We start from the raw sequence: 27459 nt of genomic DNA, 5'->3' as shown, positions 1-27459 counted from the left end.
AAATATAAACTTTTGCCATGTGTTTTTATATATTGGTTTCCCCATATAACTTGCTTTCTAATATCTCTATACTTATCAGGTACTTTTGTCTTCCCCCCTCCGTTTTTAATCCAACATTTCAAGATTTCAAAGTAAAATGTAGGTAAGTTTTTTAGGTTTACTAGTGACTTATGAGAATTAAGATTCATTTTAAATATTAAATTATTTTCCCCAAACTCCCTGAAATAATAGGTAGGTATGATTTTCCAGTTAGCACAAGTTTCATCAGTTAATCTTTTAACCCAATTTATTTTGATAGCCTCAATGTATGCATCAATATCCGTCATTTGTAATCCCCCTTCAATATATTTTTTTCTTAACACTGAGCGTTTAACTTTCTCGCTACCACCCTCCCATAAAAAATTAAATAAGATTTTTTTAAATTGACTTATAATCTCAGTGCTCAGATTTATCAATGAAGCAACATATGTTATATTGGGAATAACTAGTGTTTTAATTATAGTTATTTTTCCAATCATACTCAATTTTCTTTTCTTCCAATCATTTAGTATCCTTTCTGATTTTTCAAACTGTTTATCTATATTTAGTGTTTCACATTCTTTTTTGTTAAGGCCGAAATGAATACCAAGACTTTTCACTTTATCTTTCCAATTGATACTTTCAAATTTGTCTTTGCAGTGTTTTAGTTTACCTAGCCATATACCTTCTGTTTTGTTTCTATTGAGTTTAAGTCCCGAAAAAGATCCAAAAGTTTCTATTAAATTTAGTGCATGTTTTATTTCATCTTTAGATCTTAAAAAGAGAGTTGTATCATCTGCTAGTTGTGAGATTTTTAGGCTATGAGTTTTTTTATCAATTTTTATTTGTATCCCTTTCAGATCATTATTATCTCTTATTCTACAAGCCAGTATTTCGACTGATAAAACAAATAATAAAGCGCTTAAAGTGCATCCTTGTCTAATTCCCCGTTGAATCCCGAAGGTTTCAGAGATCCACCCGTTATTTAAAATACATCCTTTTATGTCGTGATATAGTGTTTTGACCCACTTTTGAAAAGACTCGTTAAATCCAAATTTTTTTAATGATTCCAGCATAAAGTCCCATTCTAGTGAGTCGAACGCTTTAGAAAAGTCAATAAATAGTATAGCTCCATCAATATTAAGGTTTTCTGCATAATCTATAATATCTTGAATTAGACGTACGTTGAATCCTATATATCGATTTTTAACATAACCATTTTGATCTCTGTGTATGATAAGGGGTAAGATTTTTTTAAGTCTTTGTGCTAAAGTATATGTAATAAGTTTTACATCAGTATTCAACAAAGTAATTGGACGGTAGTTATCTAGGGACAAAGGGTCTTTTTTTTGAAAATCAATGATATTATCCCAATCTTTTGGGTATCAGATAGAGTTTCTTTGTCATAACATGTGTTAGAAAAATTCAATACAATATGTTTTAATTTTGGCCAAAATTGTAGATAAAACTCAACTGTTAAACCATCTTTTCCTGGAGTTTTGTTTAATTTCATATTATAAATAGAAGATGTTAACTCTTCTAAGGTTAATTTACCATCTACTTGTTTACTTTCACAAGGATTTAATAAGTGATCAATGGGGGTATTATCTATGTATGTCTTTAAAATTTCAGTTTCAGGACACGTGCTTTTGTACAGAGATTTATAATACTCTTTACTTGCATCTAAAATTTCACAGTAAATGATCAACAGTAACCTCACCGTTTTTAGTCATTAATTTATTAATAGATTTTTTAGCCTGCCTATTCTTTTCTAGGGATAAAAAGTACTTAGTATTTTTTTCCCCTTCCTCTACCCATTTTATTCTTGATCTAATTTGGGCTCCTTTGGCGTTTAAAGAGTATATCTCTTCTAATTCTTTTTCTAAGTTTTTTATTTGATTAGAAAGATCATTATTTTTTCTATCAGGCAGTTTGTCTAAGCTTTCATTTAAAAGATTTAGTTTGTTTTCCATTACTCAAATATTATTTTTCCTGTCTTGAGCTTTAGATTTACAGTATTGGATAGTGGACTCTCTTATGTCAGTTTTAAGCAGGTCCCACTGATTTAGGACATTCTTAAAATTAAAATTTTGCTCATACTTTTCAATTAACTTATTTATTAGTTTATTATACTGAGTATCAGTTAATATACTAATATTCATTTTAAAGTATCCCTTACCACGATTGTTTGCATAAATGTCTAATTTAAGCGAAATACCTAGATGGTCTGTGAATGAAATTTGTGCTGGCCTGATATCAGCAGATACAGTATTTATGCGTGCTTGTGTGCATATTATAAAAAAGTCTATTCTACTTTTTTTTAATCTTATAACTAATAAAATGAAAAATGAGAATATCATTTCGCTTCAAATTCCATTATTTTTATTTTTTCAAACTTAATTTTGATTTAGTTGCTTTTAGAATTCATTGCTTGAGAGATAAATATATGGGTCAAGTGAAATGACGAAGTAATGATCGTTGCATTTGATTACCGGTAACTGAATTAATTATTCTCTTGAAAGGTTGTTGTCAATACAATTATCCCAAATTTATTAACAAAATATGTAAAGAATTAAACTAACAGATTGTGTTAATTTTTAAATAGCATCTGTTACAACAAAGTATGTGTATTCAACGAGCCAAAATTCATGCAGTCAATGCTCCCTTCCGTCATCCTTCAATGCAATAGGCCGAGATATGGGTAGATAGGTTGGTTATGTCGAGTAATGTTAATTTATTGGAAATCTCTATTGAAACTGATTTTCTCCAATGTAACCTTGCATTAACACAAAAGTACAGATATCACTTTTAAAGACCTTCTAAAACATTCACCGTTGTTATTAGCATCTTATTAGTAATTATTATGTTTCTCGTACACAAAATAATATTAAACTATATTTGTCACTCTACATTTAACTGTTATATCTTTAATAGAACTAAACACTGAAAAATGATATATTCAGCTCTGAGAAATTATTCATTATTTAAAAGCAATTGCGTGATATACCTACTCATACAGTTAAATAGTCTTTCTTCCGATGATCTGATAATTTTAACTTCTTACTGGCCTCTCACATATAATTCCGATTTCAATTGAAATGTATGGTAAGTTCGAAACACCACCAAATTAGTTATTAATCAAATCTGTAGGAAGACAAATAACCTATAGTTGTTAATTTCTATGTCATTTCGTCTCTTGTGGAGAGTTTTCTCACGGGCAACCATATCACATCTTCTCTTCTTATTTTAAAAAATACAAATAAAACATTCAGATTTTCACGTACAGTGTCTGTCAACAAACCAATAATTTTCTACCGAGAGCCTCAATCAAAGAAAATTAATTTACCATTATAATTCTCTGCATAATTTGTTATTTTATATCAATGATTAAGAGTGATAGGTATAACAGTACATATTTATCATTTTAGTTACCTTATTCACCATTAACGTAATTTGCGATGCACTACTGCGCCGTGACATTGTGTGCCAAAGAGGTTATCGCTGGTAGGTTGATCTCACTCCATAATGTATGCATGGAATTGTTGGTCATTACAATTTCTATTTTCGCAACTTTTTTAAATAGATATAAGAAGATGTGTTATGAGTGCCAATGAGACAACTCTCCATCCAAGTCACAATTTGTAAAAGTAAACCATTATAGGTCAAAGTACGGCCTTCATCACGGAGCCTTGGCTCACACCAAATAGCAAGCTATAAAGGACCCCGAAATGGCTAGTGTGAAACCATTCAAACAGGAAAACCAACGGTCTAATCTATATAAAAAACGAGAAACGAGAAACACTTATGAACCACATCAACAACCACTGAACATTAGGTTCCTGACTTAAGCTAGTTAAAAGCCAAAAACAATTAATAATAAAAAACTTATTAACATCCAATTATTTCATTTCCTTGATACAAAATTGCATTTTTTTGTCGTACAATGTGACAAAACCAGTATTGTTTTTATTTGTTATTTTTGCTGATACTGTTCATCTTTTTTTTTAATAAACACTGGAAAAACTGGTACTTTGAATGGGAGACCGAGTGAAACTTTGCCATTCTCAATATCATTGAAATAAATGGATCTTTAAAGATCAAAAAGCTTAAAGTTCTGTCAATGCGATAAATACTACTATCCGCTTCTGTATTGATCTTTTTTTTTATAAAATAAAGTAGACCATTTTTGATGTTTACTTATAAAGTGAATGTAAAAATAGATAACCGATCTTTGTCTTGTGTGAATAACTATTGGAGCAGTTGTGAATTTTGATGTGCTTTATTTTTAAAAGTTTCTTTTTCATGATTTTATAGTATGCTTTCTTCTGTAAGACTGTTGTGTTAATTAAGGATGTATTCTTCTGACGTTTCAGTCTCTTTGAAATCTCGTTCTGGAATTATTTCCAAAACATGTAATACAAGTGGAAAATATCAATGAATTTAAAAAATATTATAATAAAACTTAACTCTGTAAAAAAAATCATGTATTTACAATAAGTAGTTTTTGAGTAATAAAATTTTCAAATTTTATAACCAATCAAGTCAGTCTCATTAGCCAAAATGTTGAGAAAATGGATGAGGGGTACAAGCAATGATTTTACCAGATACATGTACATCCCATATCAATTTTTTCTTTTCAAATTTCTTAGATATGTATTTTTTCAATCATTTATAACAAAGAATTTGAAATAACATGCTTTTTGTTCTAAAAAAGAGAAAAATCCCAAATTTACAAAATTGTCAACATTTGACACGAAAAAGCAACAAAATTTTATAAAACTTTCTTATATCAACACCTACCCATAGTTTTTTTTTTTAAGTTAACTTTATTCAGATTGGTCCACTTCATCTTTAGTGAAAGTAGGTATAAAAGTTTAATTGTGAAACTGTTTTTTTTTTCATGATAATAGGCCGAAAATGGGTAAAAATTAATGAAAAATGGGAAAATCAGCAAAATTGGGTACTTTTAAATGGCTGTAGCAAAAAAGAAGTGCACCACCATATGATTTTTTCTTCACCAATTATTTTTTTTACAGCCATATAAACCCAAAAATTAGGTAAAGAAAAAAATTTAATTCTAGAAATTTTTGGCTCCTCAGAGGTGTACATCCCCTATTGTCAAAACAGAGATTTACAATTAAACTTGACCTAAACATTTTGCAACACTTTTAAAATATTTATGTCTTCTACAAACAATAGATAAAATGAACTTTGCGTCGTAATATGTCTTTTATTTTTACAGTCTTCAAGAATCAGCTGGAAATGAAGATTAACAGCACTTTTATGACGTCAAATTTGTTCTTATTCTCCACTTATTCGATACGAATTTTTTGTTTGACTTCTTCTGTAAAGAGGAATTAAACATAACACGACTCCGCTAAATATAACCAGACCGCCAACAAAATAAAAAGGAATGCTGTAACTGCCGGTGCCATCATATAACCAACCTGAAAGTAACATTACTATATATTATATGAACACATTAAGTTAGATATAAACTTCAAGCTACAACATGTATAAGAGCAGTACTTCAGACAGAAATATGAAGTATGCCCTATTTGTTGCAGCTCAATTTTTTTGTGAATCATATATAAAACTGAAAGCTTTATTTTTGCATGGTTATGGTTAAGTCTAACATTTTTCGTATTGCCAAAGGTTATAGCTTTCATTGCTGTTTGTTTGGTCGGACACGTTCCCAATTGCTCTTGCATTCTCTTGTTTTGGTGTACATCCGTTTTACTGCCCTTGCTATTTTCTTGTGTGGTCATACATCTGCCTTGATACTCTTGATTCGTCTTGCTTTGTTGTTTATCTGTACTATTTCTCTCAATCTTTTTTAGCTGTACACTGTCTTGTTGTTTTTGATTTATTATGTTTGGTTGTACATCTGTCTTGTTTCTCATGATTTGTCTTGTTTTTCCATACGACAACCTTGGTTGACCGTACACCAGCCTTATTGCTTTTGATTTGTTTAATTTGTTTGTACATCTGCCTTGTTAGTACTAGGTATTATGAAGTCACTTTCTATGTTCATTGATTTGGTAGTTTTTGTTTTGTGCAGTGTTTATCGATGTCAATTATCTTAAGAGACGTCGCTTGGCCATATATTTTGTTAATGTCTGTGTTCCTTTTACCGGTAAAAGTCTTGTATATCCGTCGTCCTAAAATTCTTGTTTCTCACTTTTTATAATTTCAAATCGTTTTTAGGGTTTGAAAATTTGAATGATCGATGGATTACAAATTAGGTGATGTCTTAGGGTTAGGTAAGATTTAATTACCAATCCGCTGTTGTTAGATGTCCAATCTTTATTTCTTTTCAATGTATTTCATGAGAGTAACATGTGTCACATGTGTAGCTGGATCTTCTAACCTTTCCTGAGCCCCTGGGGACAATTGGTTTTAGATGATTTCTTGTTGGACAGTCTTTAGTTTTCAATGTAGTGTCCTGTAGAAAGGTTTTCATTTTAGTCGTATTTCGATTTTTGCAACGGAATTGTCAGTTTCTCTTCGACTAATGAGTTTTAAATGGGCCCTTGGTTACCTCCTGCATTCTTTTTGAATAACTTATAAACCTTACCACATATTGGTGGACCTAGGATAGTACCAATTCCCTGGAACATCATTAGTAGTCCTAATGCTTTATCTAAGCGTTCTGGCCCTATGAGGTCAACCAGTATCACAGTATTCAAACTTACAAATACACCTTTATTAATATAAAATCAAATATCTTTTAATTGAGAAAAAAATCTAACATAATTGTTTTTTTAGTATGACCTCTCATTTTATGATATTTAGAGTAATTATGAATATAATATGTGTTTTCAGCCGTGTATCACCTTCACTGGTGATCCAATGGATGAGTCTGTTGTAGAGTTGTCACCTGTTAAGACGTCCTTATCAAATAATTATTTCTGTGACTCCATCTTACGATCCTTTACGACAGATAATTTAGCTAATCTGCAATCAATTCCAACTTCATGCCTAATATATCATGTACAGTGTTACAACTCTAGATTCTACTAAAATTTTATGTTCAGTCTAGGTGGCCGAGTGGTCTAAAGCGCTGGACACAGTGCAGGCAGTGTTGGCTCGATATCTCAATAGCATGAGTTCGAATACCGGCGAGGGTAGAACAAAATATTTGCGAAAGCAAATTTACAGATCTAACATTGTTGGGCTGATGTTTAGACGAGTTGTATATACATAATGTACACAGCCATGTATCACCATCACTGCTGGTGATCCGATGGATAAATCTGTTGTAGAGTTGTCATTGGTTCAGACGTACTTATATATATAAATATATATATATATAAGTCTGAAAATTACACCCAACAGTGTTAGAATTAGACTTTTATGCGGACAAATTTTTGTCCCTCAACGGGATTCGAACTCACACCTTTGATACACTACAGCACCAATCGCTTAGCCTCATGTCCAGCGCTCTAGACCACACGACCACATCCGCTATATTAAAATATAACTTCAATAGTCGTAGTGTTACCTTGTCACGTAAGGCGAATCTAGAGATAGACATGAGACATGTGTTTTAAGCGTGTGAAGATGTTATATTATTATTTAATACACAATGTATTTGTTATTTGTAAGCAATCTAACTCAACAATTTTTATACGTATATATATACAAGTCTAAATTGAATACAACGTTCAAATTTATGTTTGCGTTGGATACAAATCGCAATTTTTATACGTGTGCATGCAAAACAAATTTCTTGGTAGAGGGGTCTAAATACAGCACAAACAACATTTTCCAAAAGACCGAAAAAGTGAAAAAGTATATTTTTAACAAAACGCATTTGACTAGCAGGTCGAACAACGGATGTTCTTAAACCCTGCTGACTGCCATTGGCGATTGCCAAATAAACGGATCACAAGATGTAACATAATGGATCTTAATTATTAATTTAATACAAAACAAAAAACAATAAACTTGCGGAAAAGATGGTATACCGCAAACAAAAGGTGCAAAATTTGTACACCATATCCGGATTTCGACAATTAATGTCTCTATATATATATATAACTACAATGCAATCATAGGTTTGAACGTTGTTTTCAATTTAGACTTATTTATATATAACTACAATGTATATTGATATATTTCCCAGTTGGTGGATTGATCAAGAGCGCTGGACACAGTGCAGGTTGAGTTGCCACTATGTCACATAAGCAAGGATTTGAATGCCGCTGAGGGAAGGACAAAATTTGCGAACGCAAATTTACAGATATCCGATGAAAAATGTCTGTCATTAAGTTGGCACATGTTTAGACGTATATACATATATTCGTTACGGCAGACAAAATAGCTGATATGAAAGGTACACCATCTACTTGCCACTATACATCATGTACTGTGTTATCTACTGTAACCATGGAAACAGCAAAAATATCCAAAATTTCCAAAAAAATCAAAATGCTGCAAACTGGATGAAACTTTACAGAAATGGTAACTGGCATGGGCACAGTTGCATTTTGAAGTTGGAATTTTCAAAATGGCCGCCGTAACCATGGAAACAGCAAAAATGTCAAAAATTTCAAAATGCTCCAAACTTAATATAACTTTACAAAAATTATAATTTGCATGTGTAGATGCGCTCTTTGACTTTGAAATTTTCAAAATGGCTGTCGTTACCATGGCAATGGGGGAAGGGTGCCATCCGTTATTGCTAGCAATTACAAAGCTAGTTATTATTATTTTTCTTCCACCTAATTTTGTCCGCCCGCTTTCTCAGAGCCAAAGCTACCAATCCGAATGATGGTTTACTATAACAAGGAACCCTGACTTTCCAGTTGCAGTGCAACTTTGAAACTAAAAGATGGCTGCCACCACCATGGAAACTGAAAAATGGTGAAAAAATATAATTTTGGAGTTCGCTGAATTATTTGAGAATGCTTAAGCTTAAAATCTTTAGCCCACTATATACTGGTTTGGGATGATTTTGGCAATCATTGGAACTGCTATGTTGCCATGGATACTACACCAAAAATTTCAAAAATATCGAAATGCTCCAAATTTAATAAAACTTTACAGTAACGATGAGCAACATTGGTAGATAAAGAATTTGGCGTTGGAATATCGAAAATGTCTGCCGTTATTATGGAAACAATGCAAAACAGGTCAAAATGCTCAAAAAACCTTATAGTGGCATTTACTTTCTTAATATGGTAGGTCAAATCCATTGAAATTTTGATGGTATGTTCCCTCCCATGTACCAATGTGGTATCTGCCAATAAATTTTTGGAATGGTCTCTGTAACCATAGGAACCATCTAAAATGTCAAAAATTTCAAAAATTTCAAAATGCACCAAAATTGATGAAACTTAATATGATTGTTGACTGGCAAGTCTGGATGAGACTTTTGACTTTGGAATTTCCAAAATGGCCACCGTTGCCATGGAAACTGCAAAAATGTCAAAAATTTTCAAAATGTTTCAAATTAATGAAACTTGATAGGATTGTTAACTGGCAAGTAAAGATGACACTTTCAAAATGGCTGCCGTTGCCATGGAAACCGCAAAAATGTGAATTTTTTTTAAATGCTCTTAATGTACTGAAAATTTACAGAAAGATGTACATGCATATATGTGCATTCACTAATTTTTTTGAAATGGCTGCCGCTTAGTGGCAATGGGGGAAGGGTGACATCCGCTATTGCTTGCAATGGCAATTCTGGTTATTATGGCACCCTCAACGGTGTTGGGATGACATACTGTTATTCTACGTTTCTTTTTTTTCTTATTTTTATTCCACACATTTTGTCCGCGCGAGTTCTTGGAATCCAATGGACCAATGTTGATGGAACTCTACTATAATAAGGACCCCCATGTAAAGTTGTGCACCTTGCTATGGAATGGTAAAAAATGGCCGCCGTTTCCATGGAAACAGCAAAAATGCGAAAAAAATCAAAATGTTCCAAACTGGAAGAAACTCCACAGGAATGGTAACTGGCATGTGCTGATTTGCAGTTTAACTTCGGAATTTTCAAAATGGCTGCCGTTACCATGGAAACAGCTACAATATCAAAAATTCTAAGTCTTTCGTTATAATATTTGGACAGTCCAAAATGGCCGCCGTTGTTATGGAAACTGGGGGCAAGTTTTACATTGTCCCTATAGGAAAATGCATAAAATCTGCATTTCTTAAAGAGTATTTCACCAAAGTAAATGAAACTTTATTAATATATAACATGACATGTGGCAATGAGATGTCTGCATTTAGAATTTTGGAATTATCCACTGTAACCATGGAAACAGCAAAAATGTCCAAAATTTCAAAACAACCAAAATGCTTCAAACTGGATGAAACTTTACAGAAATGGTAACTGGCATGGGCAGAGTTGCATTTTGAAGTTGGAATTTTCAAAATGGCCACCGTAACCATGGAAACAGCAAACATGTCCAAAATTTCAAAATGCTCCAAACTTAATGAAACTTCACAAAAATGATAATTTGCATGTGTAGATGCACTCTATGACTTTGGAATTTTCTAAATGGCTGTCGCTCGCCTGGCAATGGGGGTAGGGTGCCATCCGCTATTGCTTGCAATGGCAAATCTAGTTATTATTATTTTTCTTCCACCAAATTTTGTCCGCCAGTTTTCTCAGAGCCAAAGGAACCAATCTAAATGATGGTGCACTATAACAAGGAACCATGACTTTCGAATTGCAGTGCAACTTTGAAACTAAAAAATGGCAGCCGTTACCATGGAAACCGAAAAAAGATGAAAAAATAAAATTATAGGGTTTGGTGAATTATTTGGGTATGCTTTAACTTAAAATCATCAAATTTTAATACAATGTAGGTGTCCACCATATACTGGTTTTGGATGATTTTGGCAATCATCGGAACTACTATGTTGCCATGGAAACTACAACAAAAATTTCAAAAATATCAAAATGATTCAAACCTAATGAAACTTCACAGTGATGATGAGCAACATTAGTAGATGTGGTATTTGGCTTTGGAATTTCCAAAATGGCTGCCGTTACCATGGATACAATGCAAAAAAGGTCAAAATGCTTCAAAAACCTTAAAGTAGCCTTTACTCTCTTAAAATGGTAGGTCAAATCCATTGAAACTTTGTTGGTATGTTCCCTCCCATGTACCAATGTGGCATCTGTCATTACATTTTGGGAATGGTCTTTGTAACCATGGAAACCAGCAAAAATTTCAAAAATTTCAAAAATTTCAAAATGCCCCAAACTTGATAAAACTTCACAGAAATGTCAACTGAGATGTGCAGAGTTGCTATTTGTCTTTGGAATTTTCAAAATGGCCGGCGTTGCCATGGACACAGCAAAAAAAAAACTAACATAAACTGACTATGCAGTATGGGCTTTGCTCATTGTTGAAGGCCGTACGTTGACCTTTAGTTGTTAATTTCTGTGTCATTTGGTCTCTTGCGGAGAGTTGTCTCATTGGCAATCATACCACAACTTATTTTTTATATATAAAACACCTCGTAAATTTGAGGCAAAATTCCGTAAACAAGAGTATGTGCGTACGATCAAATACAAAATCTGTACTGCAAAACATTTTTCTAGAATATGCTAGAAGAAAAAAACATATAATTTAACGTGCTTCTATTCTACACAAAAATCGTTCTGTGAAGAGAAAATCGCCACCGAGAGAGAGAAAAACACTAAGAGTACATATTAGTGACATTTCTGTACTTGCATTACAGTAAACATCCGTGAATTACACACGTGCTAAAATATACACATTAGCTGATATCAATCGATGAACGTGTAATTTGATTGTACAAGATAAGAAACATGTATCGTGTGATACGCGAGCTATTGAAGAACAAAATTAACTGTTAGTATGCCGCTCCGTCAATATATACACATGTTTTCTGTTCAAGGTCCCCTCTAAAAAGAATATAAATGTGCTAAGTCCACGATAATATACTTGCGCATCACGTGACGCCACGTTCTTCCTCGCGCGTGGGTCTAATTTTAGATTCTAAAGAATTCCCAAAGTATGTATAGAACTCAAACTTATTCTACGGGAAGAGAAAAAAAAGGAGGGGGGGGGGGGGAGTCAAAGACATGCCAATTCCAGCATGGATTATAGATGTGCCATTTGACTTTGGTACACTCCAAATTGGGTGCTGCTACAATGTCCAGTACAGGGTGACATCCTCCGCTATTGCTAGCAATAGCAAATCTAGTTATGATTCTTATTTCACTGTGTGGTAATTCAAAGTAGAAACTGTGTTTAAACCTTTATGACTTACTAGTGATTAGTTTTCGTTAAAGGATTTAAAGACCGCTCTAATCTACGGTGTATAATTCATATTTGGCTGTCCATGACTGTCAATGACGTTAAAATAATAAATCCCTGGGATGTGTTTTAGTTGATTTTAGTCTCTGATGCATGATTTTTTATTATTAATTGTTTTTGGCTTTTTACTTTCTGTCAGTAACTGCGAGTACTCTCAAATCGTATTTTCTTGTTAATTTGACCTGTTGATACTATTTGTAATGCTTTTTTGTTATTTAATGTTTACTTATTCAGGGTTATATCTCGTCTATATAACAGCTTTGATAAGTGTTTGGTATGACTATAAATGTTCACTTCTTCGTACTATGAATAACAAAATTATTTATTTTGTAAAATATTTTTCCGTTCTCCATTTAAACTGTATACCTTACAACAAAATTATTTTCATTTACCTGTGTATATCATTGTATTTGGCGGCTTTTTGTTCAAGGCTGTTGTTGGTTTTTTTTTAAATTGTTTAACATCTCACAGCGGAATACTACTGTTGCCTTTATTTATTCACCCCTTATTTTATTGATTTTGTATTTACATTGTATCATAGATCAAATTTAGTCGTTCAGTGTATGTTCACTTGTGTTAATATGTCTTTTGATTGCGTTAAGCCATTTCAATTGATATTTTATAGTGTGTCTTTCTAAGTTGTGATGTTACACTATTGTTTCAGATAAGGGTAAGGTTGGTACCTATTAAAACGTTTAAATCCGCTGCATTTGTTTGCACCTGTCCTAAGTCAGGACATTGATTTTCAGTAGTTGTCGTTTGAAGATGTGGTTCATAAGTGTTTATCGCTTCTCGTTTTTTATATAGATTAGACTGTTGGTTTTCCCGTTTGAATGGTTTTACACTAGTCATTTTTGGGGGCCTTTATAGCTTGCTGTTTGGTGTGAGCCAAGGCTCCGTGTTGAAGACCGTACTTTGACCTATAATGGTTTACTTTTACAAATTGTGACTTGGATGGAGAGTTGTGTCATTGGCACTCATACCACATCTTCTTATATCTATTTGATAAAACAATTTTTCTTGAACTGGCATTGTATGGTATAACCGATAAAGCATAAAGCTGTTTAATGCATACAAGTATGTTAATTTGTTTTTAAACTTTTGTATTGTTCGATGTAGGGAAATGACAACTTTTTTGTTACTTTCGGAAAGTACTTTAACGTGACAGACAACTTGTCTTTTTTAAACAACATAATATATACCCGTGCTTTGGAATACACATTTCTTTCAACAAAATGATACAATGCATATTAATTTAAATATTAAATGAAAAATCTTGAACGTGTTAACTCATATTGTAAAAGTGAAAAATTCTTCATCATCTCAGATTCAAATACAGAAGTATATCTTCCACAATAAAGATATATTTCACCAGACCTGCAATCTCATAGCTATACAGTAGCAAAATCTTACATTATTGTTCGTATTCAGAAAAAAAACTTTTTTAAATCAAGTTGATAGATTCGGAGATGAGAGCAACAGGAACTCGTATCCACCAAAAAAATATCATTTCACAATTGGCCTACTAGATGTCCTCTTTTTATTAAAGGATTAAAAGATCGAGACTACAGTGGATACTTGACTTTTGCAACTTTATGCACATAAAAACAGTATTTTCACAAGAGTTTTCTGTTAAAAACATATTCAACAAAACCTGTGAATTTCTGACGTTAACTGGTCCATGTATAGTACATGTAACACGTAACAATGTAAACAGCTTAATACTTTTAATTTCTTTTGTTATGTTTCATGCCTCATGTAGTAACGTTGCCTTATACTGACCTATTAGAGATTTCCAATAACCTGACGTACGTACGTTACTCGACCTACGGACCTTATGGGACTGGACCTAATAGGACTGGTTATTGCCAACCATTGAATTTGGTTAAATACGTCGCTCAAGTTTAAACTAAATGTGCAAAGACTATTAAAACCAAACACTGGAATTTTCGTCCATATTAAAAAAATTACGTGATGAAAAATGAAAGCAATCAGGTATTTTTTATTGATAGCATGGTTCTACAGATTCCCGCCTTAATTTTCACTGACATAAGATCACGTAGAAACACGTATCCCTTACCTATCATAAGATCGATTTGAGTTATCTTTCATGGTTTTGATTATGACACTTATTTTGCCGTGACTGTACTTTGCAGATGAATGCTCCGTTATTCTATATTTTAAATGCTTATTTTTTCGTTAGCCGATGTTCTTTTATCTTTCGTTGTCTATTTATTTATATGTTTGTGGGGAAAAGATGTTTTTAAAAGAAGGATATTAAAATGTTCACAGTCAAGTTCGGAATTGTCAGATTTTATATAAAAGTTGAAAATTGAGATAAAACTATTTCTTCCATTTAATTTTAGTCAAATTCAAAGTATTTTTCATTTATCATAAAATTTATAGGTAAAAAAAATCCCTATATGGATTGTATTTTAAGGTGTGCTCGATTACGGTCTTGTTTAACGGGAATGGCAGTCTAAAATGTTATATGAGTCCAAATAGAAAAGACATTTCAAGGCAAAATATTTAATATCCAAGTACATTAACTTAAAGTATTTTATCCATTATATTGACTAACTGTTTATAGAGGGTCACCGAATTTGTTGTTACTGCATAAATCATTGAAGTTCATGTGTCATAAGTTCGAAACTTAGAAAAAAAGATAATAAGATTTCGATGCGCAATGCAGTCAAAAAAGCATGCTTATATTTTCCTTTTCGATGTTTTTATTCCCAATGCAGAGTAGAAGATCACGACTTTGCCCAACGCTAAAATATAAGTATCAACAGGATGTTGGATCATAAGTGTTCATTGCATATGTAGTTTGAGTATGCATATTCAGGACGAGAAGATGAATATGAACCCTGCTTGGTACTAAATCGACACGCTGATAAAAATTTTATAACGTGCTAGTTCACACGGTAACAGTCCGCAGGAAGACATGTCTTTTTGTGTGTTTTTGTTGTGCATGTACTGATTTTGTGTCATGGATGGATACCCCATATCCTTTGTTTTTCTATTCTGTCACTCTTCCCGGACACATTGTTCTGACTACGATCAGACCAATCTGACTGTGCTCTTACTCCTAGATTCCGACTGATTAGCAGAGAGGCTAACAATCTTTGATTTGAACCAGTCGAGGATCGAACCCAAGATCTCTCGCGTTCGAAGCGAGCACGCCACCTCAATACCTACGAGGCAGTTATGAATATTGGAGATACACATACATGTGCATGTATATTCAGAACATTTGAAACAAGAATGTATGGCCATAAGACACCTTGCCCTCGCATTTTATCACATTTTCATGTTCAGTAAGTCACTTTATCCGGGTAAAGTCCTAATTTGGTATATCATTTTCAAAATTGAAAATTTGAAAAGGGGGCGGATGAATGGACAGACATACAGACTAGAAAATATAATATCCCCTTGCTAGCATAAGTTGGTGATAAAAAATAATTGGATCCTACTTAACAAAACTGCAATCAATTATTCCACACGTCCATTTTTCAGACTATTTAAATAAGCTAAACGCCAAAAATTTCATAAAACAATTTGTGATCAATGACTTTAAATTACACAGCCACACTCTTCCGAGAACAAATGCATCTTTAATCTTTAACAAGAAGTAAAATAAATAACTGATTTGGTAAAGTGTAATCATTTTTATTTTGAAGATGCGTCATGACCTTATAAATTCCATTTTAAGAAATTCTACGGAAAGTTGACAAAGAACTCTCCGATAGATACATCAGTGATCTGAATATCTGCCTCTGACAAAAGAATATTGAAATAAATCATAGAACTATGCTAAAAGGAAGTTAGTCGTGTACAACTTTTACATTCCGGAGTGTTTGAAACTCTTGTTTTAAACTTATAACTTATAATAAAAAATGAGAATATCATCTCGCTTCAGTCTTTATTATTTAATTTTAATTTTAATTTTGATCCCCTCCGTCGTGTATCGATACAATAGGCCGAGATATGTTTAGATAGGTTGGTTATGTCGATTAATGTCAACCGATTGGAAATCTCTATTAAAAATGTAACGTCTGAATTTGCGGAAATTTACGTTACTGTGGTTAACTTTTCAAATTGTTTATTTTACTACATACATATCTATTTTGAAGTGTAAGGTTAACAGTGAATTAAAATTTCTCGCTAGTATCAACAGTCTTCGGCCTCTGTTTTTTAAATTGTTGAAGACTCTTTTTTTCTGTTGAATTGCATTGCGTGGAACACTGCAAAAATAAAAATTATCACCGACTAAATTTCAACCAAAGCAATTACGATAGTATTAACTTACATTTTTATCGTAGCGTCCTTCTTTACTTTTCCCTTTTTTCAACAATTGCCTTTAAATTGACAAGTAAATGTATTTATAAGGTCAAGATTTTAATATATTCACGCATGATTCAGTTATTTGTGAATCACTTTAACTCTAATGATTAATTTAAACAATTAAATATGATGGTTTACCTTAGTTTCAACAGTATACAATCCAAAATATGGCATTATACAATCTAAGTGACCAACGAAAGCTGACACCAGATTACCTATTGCTTTTAAAAGTTTTATAAGAAGGTCAATTGTATCAGATGTGTATAGAATTGTATAACGGTTTTTTTCATTTTTAAATATGCTGAAGTGAATCGCATTGTGAATATTCGTATCAATTTAATATTCAGAATATTTTACTCAATCGACTGATTTTTTTTCCTCCTCGTTAATAAGTGTTTCAGTATATCAGACATTTCATCGTTTTTTGAGGCATGGGTATGTTTTGCATATTTGTAAATTGTAGGTCACTTTATAATCTTAATCACAATCAAAACAAACAAATATGTCAACAAAGAAAAACAAAATTGCATATAGACAAAACACATGAGCAAAAATGAAAGTCAAGAATACAAAAAATGACCATAGCACAATAACCCTAGTTCATCATATTTCTGCTCAGACACTGCTTGTATTTTAATCTCAAATCAGTAGCGACACGATTCCGCAGTCTTATGTCTTTAGATACAGAAAATTCGACTGATAATTTTACTGATTGTTTCAAATTTTCAATAGTGACATTGTTACTGAGTATGGGTTGACATGGTGGGTGACAAATGATCAGTAGGAGACGCTTACACTGTTGACGCATCAGGGGTATACATTTTAAGGAAAAAAGGCTATTTTAAACAAGGCGGAGATTGCTTTAAATAGAACAACGCATATTCTTTTCGGAGGGCCAGCCGAAGCGCCTTTCTTAACTTGACTCTGGGATAAAATGCAATTTTCTGTGTAGAGTGGACGTATATTTTTTTTTCATTTAGGAAAAGTGTAAAAGAAACTGATTTCTTTAATAACTTTCAATCGAAGGAATGGGTGTTCAATAACTAAAATAAAAATGTGAATGACTGTATGATAAGTTACATTGACACCGTAAACACTTTTTTGGAGAAAATGATGAATCGCACATGTATAATATCGCCATGCTATAAAGCATATACTGTGCTTCTTCCCTAGATTGTGCCGAGTTGTCACACAAATAAACTCATCATAGATACAAGGATAAACATTTTGTATGCCTGACGCGCGTTTCGTCTACAAAAGACTCATCAGTGACGCTCTAATCGAAAAAGTTAAAAAGGCCAAATAAAGTACGAAGTTGGAGAGCATTGAGGACCTAAAATTCCGAATCCAAAAGGTTTTTCCGAATACAGCTAAGGTAATCTATTCCAAATCCGACTTATGGTCAAGGACGTTAAACACAATGAGACCGTGTTCTCTAATATATATACGGAGATTTACCTTATTCTATTCCATTTACACAATGTACATAAAAGTGCAGTTTATTTATATTTATATATTCATTTTGATATTTCTATAAGCAAATCACCACTAAGGCAGTCATCTGTTAAGTGCAGTGAGTGTAAAATTGTGACTTAAATCACCTTATTTTATTTGAATGTTTCTTTAGCAACATAGATTATTAAAGTTTACCTGATAAACGTTACCAATATCCGGATGTATCAGTAGCTACAGGAAATATTATTTATCTTACCTTTTGTGAGCTACGATATGCCAGTTGGACATTTGGACAGTGTTGATGGAACTACAACAACAAAAGTTAAAGATAAGAAGATAAAAAAATCGGTAACATTTTCGAATTTTATGTGTTAAATTTAGCATGTTTTAGTATTCAGGAATATATCTAAAAAGTTCAGATTTGTTTTACATGTATTACACATCGTGCTTGTTGTTTATCTGGCCAAGTACAAATAGGAATGTATTTTTGAAATAATAACTTAATATCCATTTTGGTATCCTAAAATACTATCTGAGGGTTAAACGTTGGACTTTTTTTGGATAGAAGTCTCATATGTTAAGATGAAGAACATACGTAGTATTTCCGAAGAGTATTGCAAAATAAACATTCACTTAGTAGTCCTTCCTTTTCGATTTCAATTGTATCGACAAGTTTGAAGTTTACAAATTAAGAGTAGCTTCAGAGTAAAGCATCGAATTTGCGCGGTCTTTACAATATAGAGGTGTTAGGTAAAAACTGTCACACATGGTAGTGTAATCTATACGAATCGCATTAAATCCAAAAGGAGGTAAATCAATGAGTCATTGTTAAAGTCTGGAACACGCAAAATGAGGATGAATACTTGTCAGAAGAACCATAGAGAAACCGTAAAAATCCGGAGATTGACTTTTGAACTTGTGATGAGAAAATACACTTACTACAGGAGTGATGTGATAGGACAATATGATAATACTTATTTTTAATTTATCAATTCAACATAAATTTCTTAATAATAATCAAGTATTTCAACAAATATGTCATTTGTAATAGGGTCACATTAGTTCTTAAGGGAGTAGCAACTCACTTTAGCCATATATTTCATTTGAGCTTCTTGGACTATTTCGTTTAAAAAAATAAAACGTTTTGCTCAGTTGACTCGTTTCTTTTCAATATTATTAAATACAACATTGCAATATCTGTTTACATCATTGGCATTTCTACAAAATATTTTTCAGTTTTACGACTTAATTGATATGGTGTAACAAAAAAAAACAAAGCCAACAATTTAACAAAATGAAGAAAATATATCCAATTTACAAAGTAATAGTACAGAGTAATAGATAAAACTAGAATGGGTTGTATTCGCTTAGTCTCTCTTTAGAAACTGACCAAACCAGACGAAATTAGATTTTGAATTTAGATAACCTAAAAAGTTTTAATATAAGATAAATGAAATAATTCGACCTTCAACAGGAAAAAATGGTATACGAGAGCACAATGTAAATAAAAAAAAAGAAAATGTAAAAAATAATTTAGACGATTTTTGTTTTAAATTAGTATAAAAAAAATAAAAGCCTAGAGTGTGGAAAATGCGATCATTTTGATATCGTTGCAAAATTTGATCAAACGGGTTAAAATATATGGTTAATCTGCAAGGTTCTAGATTCTTCATATAACTGACATCGCTGAAAGAGTTAACCTGTTCACACTGTTTTCGAAGGCCTCATTTCACGTTGTAATAATTGTGGGAATGATTTTGTTTAGCGTCTAGAAGACCACGCTGTATAATGTTTGTGATATGGTTTTTATATAATTTTGGCAAAGGTGCAGATTTTCATCAATTTACAAGGTACTAAAAAGTACAGACTTGAACCAAAGTTCCCTTTGAACATTTGTGAAGAGTAGAGCATGTTGATGTGTGCCTTAGGTAAAATGATTACTCATCAGACATCCTTATAGCTTTTGAAATTATATATAGTTTTCAAAAACCTGTAAAACTGTTTTACTGGACTATTTTTTTCTTTTAGGATAAGAAATACTACGATGTAAAGAAGACTATAGCTGAATGCTTGCTAGACTTGGCCATTCTGATAATCAACATCTTCATGGTAAAAGCCGTTGTGGATACTGGACCTAAAAATGCATATTTCGAAACACTAGTTGTTCTCCTTTCATTTTCAATTTTCTGTCAAATTTTTGTTGGTTTTCTTCTGTTGGTCATCGGAATTGGAGAAAGCAAGGATATCAGTAATAAAGTATGGCTGCATCGATTCAATACTGTCAACGTAGCGTTTATTATGCTGATTGCCATCTTGAATATTATCATCGGTGCTATAGGAATTGAACTCAATTCTGGTGATAATTCGAAATACAATAGGACTTTAGATGATTAATATCCTGAAGTGAAATTCCTGTTAAAACTTCAAACGAGATTTTGTTATATTTTATCACATTTAAATGAGATATCAACTATGAAAAATAAATTGAAATAAAACAATATTACCGCTTAAAATCTTTTACCGAAACGTTTTTAAATTATTGTTTGCTGTTGCTAAAACAATGTTGCCATGTACTAAAGTTATAAAGAAAAGGTTGACAACACACAAAGATCGTTTTATCAGAGATAAAGAGCACAAGTAACATTAAAACACATATAATCCAACAGGAATAACGTTGAAATATGCATAACACTTAAACAACTGGCATTTCATTTTACACACATACGAATTCCTTTGTGACATTTTGTCACAATATCAAAAATAAGATGCGGCTTAATCGTCAACGAAATTACTATCTACCAAAGGATAAGGATATAAACAACGACAAGTCGTTTAAACTCATCAAAGGCACCAGGCTTAACATAAGTACGCTACACGCGTGTTTTGTCTACATGAGATTCATTAGTCAATTTAATTCAACACAGTTTAACCAAATCAATGAAGGATTTAAAAACCTTTAAAAACCAAAAATGTCCTAAAATTGTGCCAAATCTTGCTACGGTAAACTACCCCTCTATGTTAACCAAACCTTATTGTTACGAATAATGATTTGAACATATTCTGATATATTTTGTATTGTCCTTTGTGTTTCTTTGCTTGAATATACTAGTTAGCTGATTAGCTTAAGTATTTACCCACTATTATTTTCAATTAAGATTCTAATTAAAGTCAGTGGTTTATTTTGATATACCTTTGTGAAAAAAATGGAATGAAATATTCTCATTTACTATACGATGGAAGTTTTACCCATTTCTCCTATTATTTGTTTTAACTTTTTGTAGTTCTTCAAAGATTTTCTTTTTCTCCAATCGTGTTAGGACGAAAAAGGTAGCTAATACATGTGATAATTTTTTCCTATTGTATATAATTTTTCTTTATTGGTTTACTATATGAATAAAAGAAGATGAGCGATAAATTTTATTACGACAAGTATTTCAAAATAGAGACGTTCAACATTTTCTTCCACACGTACTTATGATGCAATTGTAATAGTTGATGGAACATTTGAGTTATTTTTCAGTCGAAACAGTCCTTGTTCACGGGAGATAATCGTTTTTGAATTGTTCCCATTTGTAATTGCAAATACATTATATGACAATCTAATAGGTCTGATACGTAATTAAACACTAGAACGGTATTCATATTACACTATGACATACAGTAGTTCAGATTGCACAATAACTTAATGTTATTTGTATTACAAATTAGCATGAATTTATAAATTTACCCTATAACATGAAGTAATTCATAACACACAGTAACACAACATTATTCATAATGCTGTCCTGACAAATAGCATAGAAGATGTACAAGAAATCTGGATATAGTACAGTACCACACAAAGGGGCACCTTGTGAAAATCAACCGTAATAAATCTAAATATGTTTACCACAAAGCAAAAAGCTTAAATATAACATATTAAATAAAGACAATGTATTTAATAGAAACCAAAAGACCAACCTAGGTATAAAGAGAAACGAACACAACCAGGTATACATTTCAAAAGGAATAAGAAATGGTAGGCAACAATATATAATCTTCCATGAGCTGGTTTACATGTACAATGTGGCTTCTCACCAGTGGCAGCGTATAACCTATGTAGAACATATGCAGTACCAAGATGGACTTGAGGTAATGAACCTACTTGCGAAGGATAATGAAATGCTAGAATTGACAGAAAGAAAAATACTCAGACAGAAACAAGGATTGCCATAAAATATATCATAAACGGCTTTTCAAACTCTAGTAGGAGCAGAACCCATTGATATCATAGAGAAAAACGTACTTACCTTCTTTTTGTGTGTAGTCTTCTTTTGAAGCAATACACAAAACAAGTATCACAGGTTAAGGATTTTTTATTTCGTGCAATAAACATTATCCAAAAGTTACCCTGTAATAACAATGCATTATATTAATTAGCTTTCCCAGCATTTAAATAATAAATGAATAATATATATTTTCATTAAGTTTGGAGATAGTGGTCTCCGATTCTATTGATTTATGTAAAATAAGTAAATACCAAAATCTTATCTTAATGCATACTTCGATGCATTAGTATACATGACAACAGTCATGTAATGATCTGTTATATACCAAATTTAAACAAACATAATTAAAAATAACATAAACATGCAAAGCAAAAATATGCAAACAACACATCAAGCACTTTCAAAAGTGGACACTACAATAAGCAAAACGCACATAGATTCAACATAACAACACCTATCTCATTTGTGAATGCTTGGAATATATGTAAATAAAATCAGATCAGGTTGATGTCATCACAGTGCATCGTTCAAAATGGTGAATACCTGCATTACAAATATTAAAATCATAAGTAACCTATTATAAACATATAGCGTTGCTACAAATACATATCTAAATAAGATCATTGAGCATTTGAAATTATCATAAAGTATTCATCATATAGGATTAAATAGTTTATCCAATTCACTGAAAATTAGCCGTTTATTTAATTAACTGTATTGAACCATAAAGGCACATTTATTAAAGAGATTTTTTAAAGTTCTTTTATATTTTCTATTATTACACTTTAAGATCACATCTACATATCATTCATATATGCATTCATTCGAAACAGAGAGTAACTTACCTTTGAAACTTCAAAACCAAACTCCAGAACAGAATATAATGTTACAATTTACAAAGATTAGAAAATGGTGTCCATCAAAACAAAGTGACCATCTTGAATATAAACTTCTCGCAAAATAATTGAGAACTAATCAATATTAATAAAACTTAATTGAAACACCTGATACATTCACACCTGAAGGAGCCTGATATTTACACTCAGTCTAATTTAACCATGCATAATTTTAAGGTAATAAATATAATACTACAGTGGTATTGACTATATCTTCTGAAATAATAAAGTTAGATAAAAAATATAGAATTATCAAATTTAACATAAGATACAATATGATATAAAAATATACGAAACTACCACGTTACCACGTTACCACATTAATATTTCCAGAAAAACATAAATCATTAGGTGGGAATAAACTTATCATATATACGAGGATACAAAATGTGCACGCCAGACGTGCGTTTCGTCTACAAAAGACTCATCAGGGACGCTCGAATCAAAACGTTAAACAAAAAAAAACAAATAAAGTACGAAGTTGGCGAGCATTGAGACCTAAAATCCGAAAAGGTTTGGCCAAATACATCTAAAGTAATATATTTTATTTATAAATTAGACAAATAGCTGTTGCTGAACATAGAGACAAAGATTTTATCAATAGAGTAGGAAATAACCTGTTAGTTAAAAATCGTTTACTTCATTTATTTAATATATGAACTTAAAACTTGTGATGGATACATTCATGTTTATACGTTCTGATTTTGAAATAATCCCACCACCTACATTTATATTTATATACACCCAACATGTCTTCTATGAAATATGTACAGCCTTCGGCTGTTTTCTGCTCTTTGATCGGGCTGTTGTCTCTTTGACACATTCCCCGTTTCCATTCTCAATTTTATTTTTACAATGCATTACCTCTTGAAAATAATCGTATTTTATTTGTGTGACGTGAACATTCTTTTGTAACATACTGCACAGTTGCATTTTTTTAGTATGATTTCTTTAAAAGTAAATTATTATTTACATAGACATTTTTCTTTTTAAATGGGTGCGGATAGTTTTATTTCACACAAATATGCATAGTCTTCACTTTGATACCCTAGGGTAGTGCTCCATTATAAAAGAAAGGAAAGAAATGAAACTGAACAGTAGTAAATGACGAAAGCTGTCATCAAATCAAAATTGTGTTTTATGTCATATTTTATAAGAACACGCTAGTATAGGATAATGTGATTTATTCATATAAGACAGTTACAGGAAGAAAACAGGACATCATGATCTCCAATGCACAATAATATGAGGTTATCATATCAAACAATGATAAGAAGAAATCATATCAAACAAAATTATGAAGCAATCATATCAAACCATTATATGAAGTAATTATATCAAACGTTTATATGAAATAATTTATATAACTCAATAAATTTAAGTTATTAATACAACATGATAACGTGCATTTATACAAGATAAGACAATAACAAATAACAAATGTATCAAGATTCATATTATTCAGTTATACAGAATATCAAGAAGTGTATCTCGATTCCTATTGAAGAATAGCAGATAGCAATAATAACAGAAGATCAAAACTATCATGTACCTTTTGATGTATAAGGTAGGAAAATACATTTCAGTCAATTTTTATTGAGAGTGTTAAAATCGATACAACTGTCAATGGTCTATTCATTCTCCCTGGTATCCTGGTATAAAATATTTGAAAATGTGAATACACAAAATTGATAATGGGTCATATATGGATGGTATTGTGGGTTTATTCGCATCGTTTGCTAACAAAATTTTAATAACCTGGATCGTGATTTTCAGTCGATGTGAATAAATCACAACATAATTAGTAACCAAAACAGACTGTACCCACATATGAAATAAATCTTTTACGTTAAAAATACAACGGATGTGAATTTCAAGTCTTTTCTCTAATATTTTCTGACAAATTAGAAGAAAGGATGCCGAAAGGAAAATCTAATGAAGTAGTGGCGTCGGAAACATCAAAGCCAAGACAGCAAAATATTAAGAAATCGGTAAGTTGACATCTGTAAACAAATCTTTTATTTCTTATGAATACACACAATAGTGGCTGTGATATGTGGGATAAACGTCAGCTTGAAATAATCATATCAAAATAATAAAAAAAAAGCACTAATAGGGGAAACATTATAATTTAAGCACAATAACTCATATAGGAGTCAATTGTCAATTTCGATCATATTTGGCTTAAATGTAGATAATCATTTACTGATCATTTCAACTGCTTGTCGTTTCCCTCTATCAATTAGAGCTTTCAAGGAAAATACCTAAAAATGCAAAAGGAAAACGCGCATCACGTAAGGGAAATAACTCCATTACTGATCAAGAATTTTTTTATGGATTCATTTCTATCAAATTGAGAATGGAAATGGGGAATGTGTCAAAGAGACAACAACCCGACCATAGAACAGACAACAGCAGAAGGTCGCCAACAGGTCTTCAATGCAGCGAGAAATTCCTCACCCGGAGGCGTCCTTCAGCTGGCCCCTAAACAAATATATATACTATGTTTGTCGATCATTTACATTTTTATTTTATTCTACTATACCTTTTCAAAATTTTTGTATGTAAACATTCCTGGCTTTCAAACTTTTGGGTTTATGCCTTCTTATTTCAGGTAAATCCAATAAAGCACTTAAGAATATTATATTTAATTAATTTGTTTTTGGAATCAATACGGTTTTTCACAAAGTAAGACTTTTTATGATCTAAAACACGAAATTTGTTACTATGATTTTTGTAGAAAATGTATTCAATTTTCAATTGAGTATATTTAATATATTGAATTGTTGTTTATAAAAACAAAAGCCAATCATCTGACAGTCTAAAATAACGATCTGTAGAAAGAAACAGTCAGAAATCTCTGCAAGCTTCGTGTTTGCACATCGTTCAAAAGAAAATTTTGTATTTTCAAACAATGCTAGCATATTGTATATTCATCTATTATATGAAAATAAGGAGATGTGGTATGACTGCCAATGAGACATCTATCCACCAAAGGTCAAATGAAGTTTATGTAAGCAATTATAGGCAACCGTACGGCCTTCAGCTATGAGAAAAACCATGCTGTATAGTCGGCTGTCGTAAATTATTTCACGTACCTTGTTACTTAACAAAAGTGAATACTATATTCATAAGTTGGTCTTCATTTTCCAGGTACCTTACCAGGGGTAATATCAAACCGTAGTTTTTATTTAAATGATAATTATGTGACGAGATTTGAAATAAATGATTACATCCAAGTTCTGCTAATCATTTGCAAGTTAATAGTTCCTTTATCAAATCATCAATCTATCTGATAATGCTTTTTTTAGAGGTTTTTCTTTTCTTCTAAAGTTATGTTCGACTTTCGATTTTTGAAACTTGCTTCAAAATGCAATGCACTTTGCCGTATTATACATATTTAATTCATTGGCTCTTTTCAATATTTCAGGATAAAAGATCCTATGATAAGAAAAAAACATTAGGACAGGGACTATTGGATGTAGCATTGCTAGCATCAAATGTAGCTATACTGAAAGCAGTGATCAAGGCGGGACCGTCATATGAGTATTTTGTTCCTATGATTGTGTTCATTGCTCTATCGTTATTTGTTATAATTGTGGTCGCTGTTCTTTTACTGATCATCGGAACTACAGAATATATGAACAATATTAGAAAAAAATCATTGGAAAAACTTATAATTGCAAGCATTATTCTCATTCTGTTTGTATTGATTTTTAGTGCTTTTATTGGTGCCCTTGGTTTAAAGGCGGACGATGAAGACGATTAAATGTTACACACAATAAATCTTTATCTTATTTTATAATGACACTACTACAATATGATACAAGCAGGATTGTTGATCTTACCTTTACTTTTATACTTTGTTCATATCAAATTGTTTGATTGTTTCTGAAGATTTTGGATGTAAGGCCGAAGACGTATGGGGGTTTATTTTACTTACGGTAGTATGGGTTAAAATTTTCGCACCCCCTGTGCAGGTTGTTGCGCAATGATATCGTAAGTCGTGCTTATTGTCGTAACTGACAATTACAATTAATGTAGATTATTAATAATAATCGATTTTGTTTGAATACTGGTACAATTACGAAGAGTTTTGTAAATTTTGCACTTATGATTGATTGATTGTTGTCTGCTTAATGTCTTGTGGCAAATATTTCAAACATATTTCAG

At 31.8% G+C, this 27459-nt stretch overlaps 3 long non-coding RNA genes across 3 annotated transcripts; 2 read left to right on the top strand and 1 right to left on the bottom strand.

The window, feature by feature from the left end:
* Positions 1-5076: 5076 nt before the first annotated feature.
* On the bottom strand, positions 5077-6716 carry LOC127737564 (uncharacterized). Its single transcript, XR_007999689.1, has 2 exons — positions 6596-6716; positions 5077-5465 (listed from the first exon to the last, which is right to left on the bottom strand). It is a non-coding gene; the product is annotated as an uncharacterized LOC127737564 (long non-coding RNA).
* Positions 6717-18252: 11536 nt separating this feature from the next.
* On the top strand, positions 18253-20620 carry LOC127699225 (uncharacterized). Its single transcript, XR_007981140.1, has 2 exons — positions 18253-18470; positions 20151-20620. It is a non-coding gene; the product is annotated as an uncharacterized LOC127699225 (long non-coding RNA).
* Positions 20621-24882: 4262 nt separating this feature from the next.
* LOC127699224 (uncharacterized) lies at positions 24883-27072 on the top strand. The gene is made up of 2 exons (XR_007981139.1): positions 24883-25277; positions 26717-27072. It is a non-coding gene; the product is annotated as an uncharacterized LOC127699224 (long non-coding RNA).
* The last annotated feature ends 387 nt before the right edge of the window (positions 27073-27459 follow it).

The sequence above is a fragment of the Mytilus californianus genome, unplaced genomic scaffold (assembly GCF_021869535.1).
Source record: "Mytilus californianus isolate M0D057914Y unplaced genomic scaffold, xbMytCali1.0.p SCAF_4, whole genome shotgun sequence".
Taxonomy (NCBI): domain Eukaryota; kingdom Metazoa; phylum Mollusca; class Bivalvia; order Mytilida; family Mytilidae; genus Mytilus; species Mytilus californianus.
Note: the sequence above shows the minus strand (reverse complement) of the source record. Positions and strands in the feature narration are given on the sequence as shown.